Genomic DNA, 12,296 nt, shown 5'->3' with positions numbered 1-12,296 from the left:
TGTTTGGTGTGACGGGGATACGAACCCGCGACCCGCAAACTGCGAGTCGAACGCTCTAACCACCTGGCCATGCCGGGCCCGACTTATATATATCCGTTTACTATTAATTGGTCCACATGTTGCATTATACTGAGTAATTTTGTGTTTTGCCTGTCACAACATCAGTATAAGAAACTGAGAAAAATTGGATGAAAATCTTTATTTTTATATGTAAAATATATAGAGAAACCTCAGTAATGATTAGAGGGATTAATTACAGTGTTCATGCTATTGTTTTCCTTTGTTTTTTGTGTGTGACTCTTATACTATTAGAGATATTGTAATCCACAAAGCATTGACCCATAAGCAATTTCGTGCATAAATAGTTTACAGAAATTGTGCTTAAGCTACACGAGAGCTATCTGCTCTAGCCGTCCCTAATTTAGCAGTGAAAGACTAGAGAGAAGGCAGCTATTCATCACCATCCACCGCCAACTCTTGGGCTACTCTTTTATCAAAGAATAGCGGGATCGACTGTACATTATAACACCCTCACAGCTGAAAAGGTGAGCATGTTTGATGGAACGGGGATTCGAACTCGCGACCTGCAGGTTGCGAATCGAGTACCCTAACCATCTGGCCACGCCAGACTGTGCTTGAAATGTCGATAGAGCTAGTGGCCCAATTAGGTGATTCTAGGGTTAAAAGAGAAACACTACATTTTACGAATATCATTTAAGGATAATAAATGATTTAGATAATAGACATTGCCATAGGAAGTAATTTTGGAGTAGTCATTGCTCCATGTCATTGTCCTGCTGAAATATGAATTTTCGACCCAGTTTTAGATTCTTGACTGATTCAAGCAGGTTTTTCTCTAGGACTTGCCTGTACTTTATATTATCCATCTTCTCCTCAAACCTGAGAAGCTTACCAGTCCTTGCTGATGAGAAGCAGCCCTATAACATGATGCTGCTACCACCGTGCTTGACAGTTGGGATGGTGTTGACTGGTTGATGTGCTGTGTTGGGCTTGCGTCAGACATAATGCTTTGAATTTAGACCAAAAAATCTCGATTTTTGTCTCGTCTGACCACCAAAGCTTCTGCCATATGTATGCAGTATCAGTTATATGCTTTGTTGCAAACTCTATACGAGATTTACGGTTATTCTTTTTCAGTATTGGCCTTTTTCTTGTCACTCGCCCTATGCAGGCCAGTTTTGTATAGGGACTGGAATATTGTCGATGTATGAACACCAACTCCCACCTCAGACATGGAACTTTGCAAATCTTTCAAAGTCACTGTTGGCTTCATAGTGGCAGCCCTAATCAATTTCCTGCTTGTCTGGTTGCTTAGTTTGGATGGGCGGCCTGGTCTGGGTAATGACTCGGTGGTATGAAGCCAATTTCATTTCTTTTAATGATGGACTTCACCTTACTCAAAGGGATGATAGAGACTTTGAACTTTTCCATATTTTGTTGCTGTCTGAGCTTGCAATCATAAAACTTTAAAATGAGACTTTATATTTAGAATCTACACAATGTACTCCAAACTTAGAAAGCTAAAAAACGCTAATATTATGTAAGTAAGTTAGATTTCAAAGAACATTAGAATATCTGAATTGCATAAGTATTCAACTCCTTTGCAACGGCAAACCTAAATCAGTTCAGGTGCAAAAGATTAGTTTGAAAGTAGTTTAACTTGGCTTCAGAGTAAATGCATCTGTTCAAGCCACAACTTACATACGACAAATCAACCAGGAAGACCAATGAGCTTTTCAAACAAGTCAGGGATAAAGTGGTAGAAAAGCACAGATCAGGAGAATGTTACAAGAAATTTTCAAAGTCGCTGATTATCCCTTTGAGTACGATGACGTCCATCATTAAGAAGTGAAATGTTCTTCATACCACCCAGCTACTACCAAGATCAAGCTGTTCTTCTAAACTGAGCGGCTGAGCAAGCAGGAAACTGGTTAGGGTTGGCACTGTGAAGGGTGACAGATTTATTATTATACATTTATTTTAATATCAATGTTTGTTTAAATTAAATTTATATTTAGAAATGTACATAACTTATACTGTTAAATATGTATTTCGAAACTCCCGCCTATTCTCTAAAGTTGTAGAAGATTCTCGAGTGTAAGAATCAACAATATATGTGTGTACGTAAACGCTAGTGTTAGCATCAGTATTGTTACGTAAACTGAAGTTTTGGGAAACTCTCCACACGCCTATAAATATAACCAAAGCGCCGCGCCAAAAGCAGTATCTATTATTGGTGTGCTATAAACTTCGGAAGCTATAACTGTGATTATTATAACACTTATTAATCGGGAAACTTCAGATATTTGACCAGGAACATTTATAAAGTTAGAACATTACAAACCATTTAACTTCAGTGGACTCACATCGGACATTAGTACTTTTACGAAAACATTACTTACCTTCATCGATGGAAAAAAATTCGGCGTGTGATCAATGAAGACCACAGACCTAGCTAGCTCCCTATTAAGTGAATTGTACCTACGTCAACTCGAAATTAACTCACTCATCGTGAACCCTCGATGAGATATCAAGAAGTTCCAGATAAAAAGAAGACTTTATACTGTTTGTAAAACTTTTGTATATAAATCATTGTTTGTAATAACTATTTGTAGTAAACATTATTGTAAACTGTATTACTGGTTGTATATTAAAATGTATTAAAGAAGAAAACTGTGTGTATCAATCTTGTTGGCAAATATCATAAATTGGATATATATCGGCATTTATTTAACTACTAAATCTAAATTACAATGTAACTCAGTTTTAGGCTATTTGAAATTGTAATACGTAGCAGAAGCCAACAGTGACTTTGAAAGATTTGCAAAGATCCATGTCTGAGGTGGGAGCCAATGTTCATACATTGACAATATCCCAGTCCCTATACAAAACTGGCCTGCATGGGCGAGTGGCAAGAAAAAGGCCATTACTGAAAAAGAATCATCTTAAATCTCGTATGGAGTTTGCAACAAATCATGTAAATGATACTGCATACATATGGCAAAATGTTTTGTGGTCAGACGAGACAAAAATCGAGATTTTTGGTCTAAATTCAAAGCATTATGTCTGACGCAAGCCCAACACAGCACATCAACCAGTCAACACCATCCCAACTGTCAAGCACGGTGGTAGCAGCATCATGTTATAGGGCTGCTTCTCATCAGCAAGGACTGGTAAGCTTCTCAGGTTTGAGGGGCAGATGGATGATATAAAGTACAGGCAGGTCCAAGAGAAAAATCTGCTTGAGTTAGCCAAGAATCTAAAACTGGATCGAAAATTCATATTTCAGCAGGACAATGACATGGAGCAATGACTACTCCAAAATTACTTCCTACGGCAATGTTTATTATCTAAATCATTTATTATCCTTAAATGATATTCGTAAAATGTAGTGTTTCTCTTTTAACCCTAGAATCACCTAATTGGACCACTAGCTCTATCGACATTTCAAGCACAGTCTGGCATGGCCAGATGGTTAGGGTACTCGATTCGCAACCTGCAAGTCGCGAGTTCGAATCCCCATTCCATCAAACATGCTCACATTTTCAGCTGTGTGGGCGTTATAATGTACAGTCGATCCCACTATTCTTCGATAAAAGAATAGCCCAAGAGTACAGGCGAGTCCTATAGGAAAACCTGCTTGAGTCAGCCAAGAATCTAAAACTGGGTCGAAAATTCGAAATTTCAGCAGGACAATGACCCGAAGCACAAAGCCACACTGGAGTGGTTTCAAAAGAAAAAAGTGAATGTCCTGGAGTGGCCCAGTCAAATTCCTGACTTGAATCCAATGGAAAACTTATGGCGAGACTTGAGGATTGTAGCCCATCAATGATCCCGAATGAACTTGTCAGAATTGGAGTAATTTCGCTAGGAAGAATGAGTAAACATTACACCATCCCATTGTGCAAAGCTGACAGAGACCTATCCAAAAAGACTCACAGCAGTAATTGCTGCCAAAGGTGCTTCCACCAAGTACTGACTTAGGGGGTTGAATCCTTATGCAATCGACAAATTTCAATTTATATGTTTTTGTAGGTTTTCATGACATTCAATCTCCTTCACACATAACAGTGTTAAGTTTCATCATTGGAGTTTCAAATAAAAACAAGCTCATGAAAAAAAATTTTTACATTATTTGTATTTTATCAAAATGCAACATTATTGGTAAGGGTGAATACTTTTGCAAAGCACTGTATGTTGGAATAAGAATGGCCAGTCACGTAAATTTCTTGCAAACTAAAACATATTAGATTTAAACAGTCTGGAAGGGGATCTTAAAGAAAAAGTGCCTTAAAGAATCCAGTCAAAGCTACAGTCCCATGTGAATAAAAGCAGATACATACATTATGTTTGTGTTTACTTCTGTGATAAAAATTATTATTTTTTGTACTTCACTTTAGTTTTAGTCTCATTATTCCATTTAACATCATGACTCAATTAGTAAAAATTAAGCATTACTTTGTTATTGATATATTGGCCAAATCTTCAGTCTAAAGACAATATAAAGTAATCAATTGGTAAGTTTGGAATAAGTGGCTTTTCGTTATAATAAATGCAGGGTAATGCATGTGGGATATATCAATTAGAATTATAAGTATAAGTTTAATAAGAATTACCTTGACAGGGTTTTAGAATAAAGAGATCTTGGTGTTCTGGTTGATCAGTCTTTTAAGTCATCCAAGCAATGTACTATTTCTAGTGGTAGGGCAAATAGGATTTTAGATTGTATCTACAGAAATATTGAATATATGTCTAAAGAGGTTATAATATAATTGGTTAGATCAAATAGGTGTATTGTGTTCAGTCTTGGGGTCCTTACCTTAGAAAGAACACTGAATTGTTGGAAAGAGTCCAAAGGAGGGCAACTAGACTGATACATGGGATAGAAAGGCGGTCAAACAAGGATGAGTTAAGATATCTGAAATAGTTTTCTCTCGAAAAAAGAATAATTAAAGGTGATATTATTGAGGTTTTTGAGATAGCTAAGAGAAAAGATAGCATTGATATATCATCGTTTTTTCATATTTATGGTAAGAATAAGGGGACATAACCATAGATATTGGCAGGTAAGCGTCATCTTCAGCTAAGACAACTATAGTTTTCTAACAGAGTGGTTAGTTTTTGGAACAGATTTTCTTCAAATATCGAAGGGCAATTATTTTAAGGGAGTTTAAAGGAATACTTAAGGGAAAAATATTTGAATGATAAGGGCTGGCTTTAGGGGTTTTGTTTTTCGAGTTTAGCATACTAGATGGGTTGGCCTAGATGGACAAATAGGTCCTTTATTGTTCTTAAATTATATGTATATATAACTCAAAGGATAACTCAGATTTACCCGAATATACCACAGAGTGGATAGGTAGGAAAACATTTTGGTGCCATAACCTCAAGATATCATATTGCAAAGTTTTCTATATTTGTTGAAGTGTGTACTGCACTTTATTCCTGCTCTTGTGCAATAAGTTTAGAAAGTCTTCATAGTTAATGAAATGGCATTTTCTATGACTAGAAAGGAACCGAAAGGAAGAGTTGGCCACAAATGGGAAATGGTTATTAGAGTTTCAGGTCTAGGAGAAGTCCTCTCCTGGATGTACTACTTTTGAAGGTGATGCAGTGATCTATTACTTCTATCTAACAACAACCAACAACTCAGTAAGAAGAACTACTAATACTTAATACATATACAGTGAGTTTGAGACAGAATGGGACAGTCTGTATAGAATTCATTAACTTATGCTAGCCATAGAAACACAACTACAGCTCTGGTTGAACCCATTCAAGAGTATCAAAGAGAGACTGGAGATACAGTAGATGGACAACATCTATCAACCAGAGCTATCCCACCAGGAAATGACAGATGGTTGGTACCAAATGGCGAAATAAGTAAATTATGGGGCAGTAATGAGCCTCTTCAAGCTAGAAATATTACTGGAACAACCATGGACAACAGTGGACCTTAGGTCGGGCAGAATTGATGGATGAGTTGCCGAGGACTTCTTATCATTCTAGTACCCAAGAGCAGCGGCATACTGTTCTTCAGAATGTTGGGGTCCCTGTGAGTCTTTACCATGCTACACCTGTGATATCGTGTACATATCTGTCAGGAGATGGCTGGGAAGGTGAGAGTCACAGTCATATTCCTTTTGAGTGAGGCAAAACAGATCACTCTGTCAACATGCAAAGGCACAATGAAAAAATATTTGGAACATCTCTTGAAGTGTTTTAGGCAGGCAACTGCCTAGAAAGGCTGTAGAATGCTTCGATCTGAGTTTATATGGTCCATCACTAGAATCCACTTAACTCTTGAATCAGGTGAAACGCTGGGACTGCCAGATAGCCATTACTGAGTTTGTCAGAGGCTTACCCCAGTAGAAAACAGAGCAATCCATTTGGCTGAGTTCAATTCTTGGAAGAGGGAAACTACAGAAAGCTTGACCACTTACCTGAATGATCTCTACTGTTTGCATGGTAAGGCTTATTCTGCCATAGCCTCAATGGATAGAGAGAATATCCTCATTGTTAGGTTTGTGGAAAGATTACCAGGGATATCCTGCTGCATCACCTGAGTGTGAGATATCTTCTTACTATAACCAAAGCAGTTCCTGTCATGATGCATTACAAAGTGATAACTTCAAGCTTCCTGCAAGAGTCCTAAACCCATGTTGTGGCAGCTGCAGTGACTTTGTCTCAGACAGATCATCTGAATAAAGCACTGATATTGCATGAGGTTCTAGCCCTGCCGAAAAATCAGTCACACATTCCAGCATTGCGATGCTATAACACTGGTATCCTATACTTGTCCTCCCATAGTATATACACCACAACCTATGAAACTGATTCCACCTGTGTGTTATCCTGGAAGGGAGAAGTATTCCACATGCTTCACCTGTGGGATGTTGGATCACTTTTTAGTGAACTGCCCATACCTTGTTTAGCAGCAAGATGTCTTAGACAAGACTATCAATTTCAAATGCGGGTGCAATAAACACAGGATAATCACAGCAGGTTGTGAATACTTCTGCTACTGCTCCGTGAAACTAGAGGAGCCAAAACTGGTCCTGTTCACTGACTTGGGGGGATTCAAAAACAACTTGCATCAAAAAGTGTGTTGGTCAACTCAGCTCTCTTAGAGCTGGGTGGTTCTTTGTACATACCCATTGGAGTTGAAGAGTGACAGGTAGGGTTCCTGGTTGATACAAGAATGGTCAGAACCTTGATAGCTCATATGGTATATCAGGTCCTCTGAGCAAAACACCACAGGACCAGTCGACAGGAACTTCATTCTGGTGGATGGAGATGTTATGTTCTCACTATGCCTGGGGGTATCGCTTTCACAATGAAGATAATTGTTGCTGATTTAAGTTCTAGCATCGACATCCCCAGAAAGGGTGTCTTGTGGAGATTATCAGGCCAGTTTTCCCTGTACAACTAGTTGTGCAAGAGGAAGTCACAGTACTCGCCATGTACACAAGTGGTGTTCCATGGTTTACTACAGACATGTCTGTGCGTAAGTACTCTGTAAGGCAGTTATAGAGTACATGCATGAAGTAAGCTGTTTCCTGTCCAGAAATCAAGTAGCATTAGTTTAGGCAAGTATCTGTCTGAAGGAGATTAAATCTTAGTGTTGTACAGCAGTTATGGACATTGGACGATCATTTGCATGGTAAAAGAAGTGGGGTAACTGATGATAGAGATAATAATAGGGTTGTGTCTGTCGTACCACATCCAATAGTAAATACATGGATAAAAACACATCATATCACAAGTTAAGGTTATGCAGAAAATTTAGCTTCAGTGCAGTAGCAGTAACTCAGTGATCTGTTGGTTCAATATGTCAATGTATTTATGGGAGCAGATGGTTAATTTGGTCGAAAAACAGTCATACAACATTACACGCAGGCTACCCTGGAGCACTAGGGATATAGGCAATGTTGAAGTACAACATATGTTAAAAGATGGAATCATACAGCCATCAAAGAATGCTTGTTTTTTTTTGTTTCTAGTGGTGATTGCCAGGAAGAAAAAAAGGAATGTATATGTTCTATATTGATTTTAAGTGGGTAAACACGGTAAACTGCATTGATGCCTTTCCATTACTGAAAACATATGAATGTATGGATGCATTGAAAGGGGCCCATTGGTTTAATATGTTATGATCCTAGACCTACAAATAATTTTAGCACAAGAGATGGCTTGTACAAGTTTTGTGTCATGCTGTTTGGCTTGTGTAGCATTGGCACCATTTTTTGAGAGACTAATAGAACATACATTGAAGGATTTGCAATGGGAGAAGTGCTTGATATACATCAACAACATTTTGGTATTTGGTCACACATCAAGTCTGTGGCTGAGAACCCGAGTGTGGTACTTCAGTAGATATTCTTAAGGGCAGGCTTGAAACTAAAACCAGAAAAATGTGCATTCATGCAAGAAAGAGAAATTATTTGGCCATATTGTGGACTGAAAGGGAATATCCGTGGATCCTGCTAAAATAGCAATGGTAAAAGACTGGCCTCAAACTTTGACCAAACAGGAAGTTTGAGTTTCCTTGTTTTTGTGTCGTATTAATGACAGTTTGTGGCACTTATTCAAGATCACCTTACCATTGTCAGCTCTTACTAAGGCAGAGATGTACTTCAGATGGACTGATAAATGTAAGCAAGCATTCCAGTTACTGGAGTGTGCTTTAGTAGAAGTCTCAGTGTTGGCATATCCATGACAAGATTGTGAATTCCTGCTAAACATTGATGTCAGTGGTATGAATTCAAATAAGTTTTATCACAGTTGCAGGTCTGAGTAGAACATTTAATTGTGTAGGCTAGTCATCATACACTCATGACTCCTGAATACAGATAATATAAGACAAGGAAGGATTTGCATGGAATTCAGGAAAGATTATAATACACTGGATGAGTATGATTTAATTGTACACTATTGCCCAGGCCCACAAGATTGAAACACAAAAAGGATATTCTTAGACCTTGTCTATTCATTATATGTCCTGATATTGACACTGTGTGGGAGTTGAGACGACTTCTGTGATAATGACAACAAGCCTTATAGTAGGCGATTCTACCAGTGGATGGTTGTCATGACTAATGGGTCATTAGCACTGGGAAGATCAATTAAATGGCTCAGATATAGCGTGGGCAACCCTTGCTGTGCAACAAGATAAAGTATGACAAGCTCAGATTGAGAAATACAGCACAGATGTATGTAAAAGCAGTTATGAGTGCAGGAAAATGTGCTGTCTCATTTTTATCAAATACCAAGTAGTGTTTCTCAGTCTGTGTTACAACTGGTAGTACTCAGAACTTTTAGGCATGAGATTCTCCAGATTTTGCATAACACAAAGACTGAAGGTCACAAAGGTGTTACTTGCTAACTTTGAAGGGCGGTTCTTCAGGCCACATTCAAGTCGAGATGTTCAGCACTGGTGTGAACACTTTACAGTGTGTACCACTCAGAGAAAAAGCTGGCCTAGATAGGTAAGCTCCAGCAAATAATTGTTGGTTTTCCTCCGCAGAAAATAGCCCGAAATATCGCTGATCTATTCCTGGAGACGGAATGAAGCCACTTATACATATATATTCAAGGTTACCGACTACTCTACAAAGTGGGCCAATTTTTATCCATTGATCAATATGTTCTCACAGTCCATGGCTAATGCACTGGCAGAACACTAAATAGCTATATCTGGATAATCTGAAGGGACCTATATGACTTAGGGACCTAACTTTAACAGCAAACTGTTCTCTGGGTTTTGTAAAATGTTAGGTATGGAGAAGACAGACACTTCACCTTGTCTAACACTTCAATGTGATAGTTTAGTGGAATAGGTGATACAGATTGTCAAGCATTGCTGAGTTTGAAAACCCCCAACCCAACCGAATGAAATTAACATTTACCATATATCATGATGGCATATCGTGCAACTGAACGGAGTTTACTATGTTGTTTTCCAAATATGCTAATATTTGATTGAGAATTCTTGGTCTCTGTGACATGATGTATGGTCCTCCACCGAGAGTGGATGTCTTACAATGCCACAAAAATATGTAGCTTGGTTAAGATTTGCATTAGTTGTTGATGAGCATAATTTTGTATGTCAACAGGCAGGAAGTCTAACACCCTAAGACAGTAAAGGAACGAATGTACCAAAGCAGAGACAGACTGTGACATAGTTTTGTGCCAACACCACCGAAGTCTCTTGACTTCGTCTGCCAAGACCTCATTCTGTGCTCTGACATGTAAGTCTATTAATGCACAAGTTATACCAGTTGAGAGGCACAGGAAAGTACATAGTGCCCCAATATGACCAATAAGCCTCTTATGAGTTGACTTGACCAAGAATCAGAAGAGGAGGTAGTCGAGTCAGATGAGGTTGAAGCCCTTGTTTTATAACACTTCAAACCTGGAGATGACAAGAAAAGAGCTGAAAATACTTATTTGGATGTTAAGAATAAGTAAGATGAAGAAGTGTCAAATCCAGAGGCAAGACTCAGCTCCGACTGTCCACAGAACCATAGACGCCCTCCCATTTAATATGACTGGTATTTAACCTGATCATCAACAGCTAAAACAACCACTGGTTGTAGGATCATTGACTGAAAAAAAAAGTGGCAGTCCCTGCTCTCCAAGTTTTCAAGTGATACTCATAATACAATATATGCATTACACTGTGTGATTTGCACTTGATTATCACGAAGTTAGGACGGTTAGTGTTAGTAGATATAATGCCTAGTGCATAATCAGTTTGCAAAACCGGAGATGAAAGCTAGGAGTTCTGAACTTAGCTGTAAGGGTGTCGCAACCCTTGCTTTCTGAACTATTGGATGGTATATTGCGAGGTGCAGTATATACTCTTCTTTCTATAATTACTACTCGATCATTTGAACTTGGGATAGTTTGCTTATAGCAAGATTAATGAAACCAAAAGGGCGAGTTTTAATTTCCGAACTATTGAGCAGAGTTTCACTATAATCATCCCTATGATTATGGCGTTGGTGCATTGCACATACCCCGTTTCTTTGAAGGTATACATAACAATACTTACTAATATAATTCCGAGATTACTACGTCTATCTCAACGAAACTCGGTAAGCTTTTAGTAAACATTACAAGTATGTTGTACACAAAAAAAAATCAGATTTTATTTAAAAAACTAAATTTACTAAAGATTTTCTTGAATTCACCAAGCCTTTTCTGGGTCAGTATGAGTGAAAGGAGAATTTTAATGCTAAGAATAAAAATACTTTTTCATCCTAAATGAATATCAAAGTTCTTTCACCCAAATTTTATGATTCATCTCTTAGTTCCTCTACCATAGAGTTAAAAATATGAAATAAAACCAAAAATGCATTTTTTTTTCTAGAATGGCTACAGATTGTAAAAAACAATTATTCATTCTGAACAGCCTCAGACTTGTATCACTTTGAAATCTGTTTTTATTGTTCTATTACCAATTGAACCATGTCTAACTGGTGTACAAAAAGGAGTAAATTACTCAGTGAGAGCTTAGTACAAGTTAGGGTAACCATAGTATCAAATTACATCATGTGACAGCAACTCATGTACATTGCTTAAGAAGTTATTTATTTATCTATTATTTAAGTTGTCTGGCATGGCCAGGTGGTTAGGACGCTCGAGTAATCTGTGAGTCGCGGGTTCGAATCCCCATCCCACCAAATATGCTCACCCTTTCAGCCGTGGGGGTTATAAGTGACGGTCAATCCCACTATTAGTTGGTAAAAGAGTAGCTCAAAAATGGTGATAATTAGCTGCCTTCCCTCTAGTCTTTCAATGCTAAATTAGGGACGGCTAGCGCAGATAGCCCTCGTTTAGCTTTGCCCGAAATTCATCACAAACAAACAATTACTTAGTTTTCTTAGTCTAACAAGTTTATCATTTTTACATATTAGATATTTTTGTTTAGAAATATATAATAGCTCGAAAACTTCTCTGGTGAAAAAGAATAATTTTTGAATATATATCGTTACGACATCGAGGTCACGTGACTAGTATCACACCACGTCATTCTCGAACTTTCACGTCTTTTCCTTAAATCTCGTGATCTTTCTAGATATAGTGTAGTCTTGTATATATAAAACCGGCCACGAAGCGACGGGGAGGTAATGAGTAATTGAACTGCAGTCAGAGAGTGTGTAATTGAACAGAGTATTGTTGAAGTCGAGCACGTGAGACGTTCGTTGAGAATAATAGTGCGACTGTTGAAATTAAGTGTATCGCAAAGTTATATTCAGAAAGAATAAAAC

The sequence above is a fragment of the Limulus polyphemus genome, unplaced genomic scaffold (genome assembly GCF_000517525.1).
Source record: "Limulus polyphemus unplaced genomic scaffold, Limulus_polyphemus-2.1.2 Scaffold1605, whole genome shotgun sequence".
Taxonomy (NCBI): domain Eukaryota; kingdom Metazoa; phylum Arthropoda; class Merostomata; order Xiphosura; family Limulidae; genus Limulus; species Limulus polyphemus.
Note: the sequence above shows the minus strand (reverse complement) of the source record.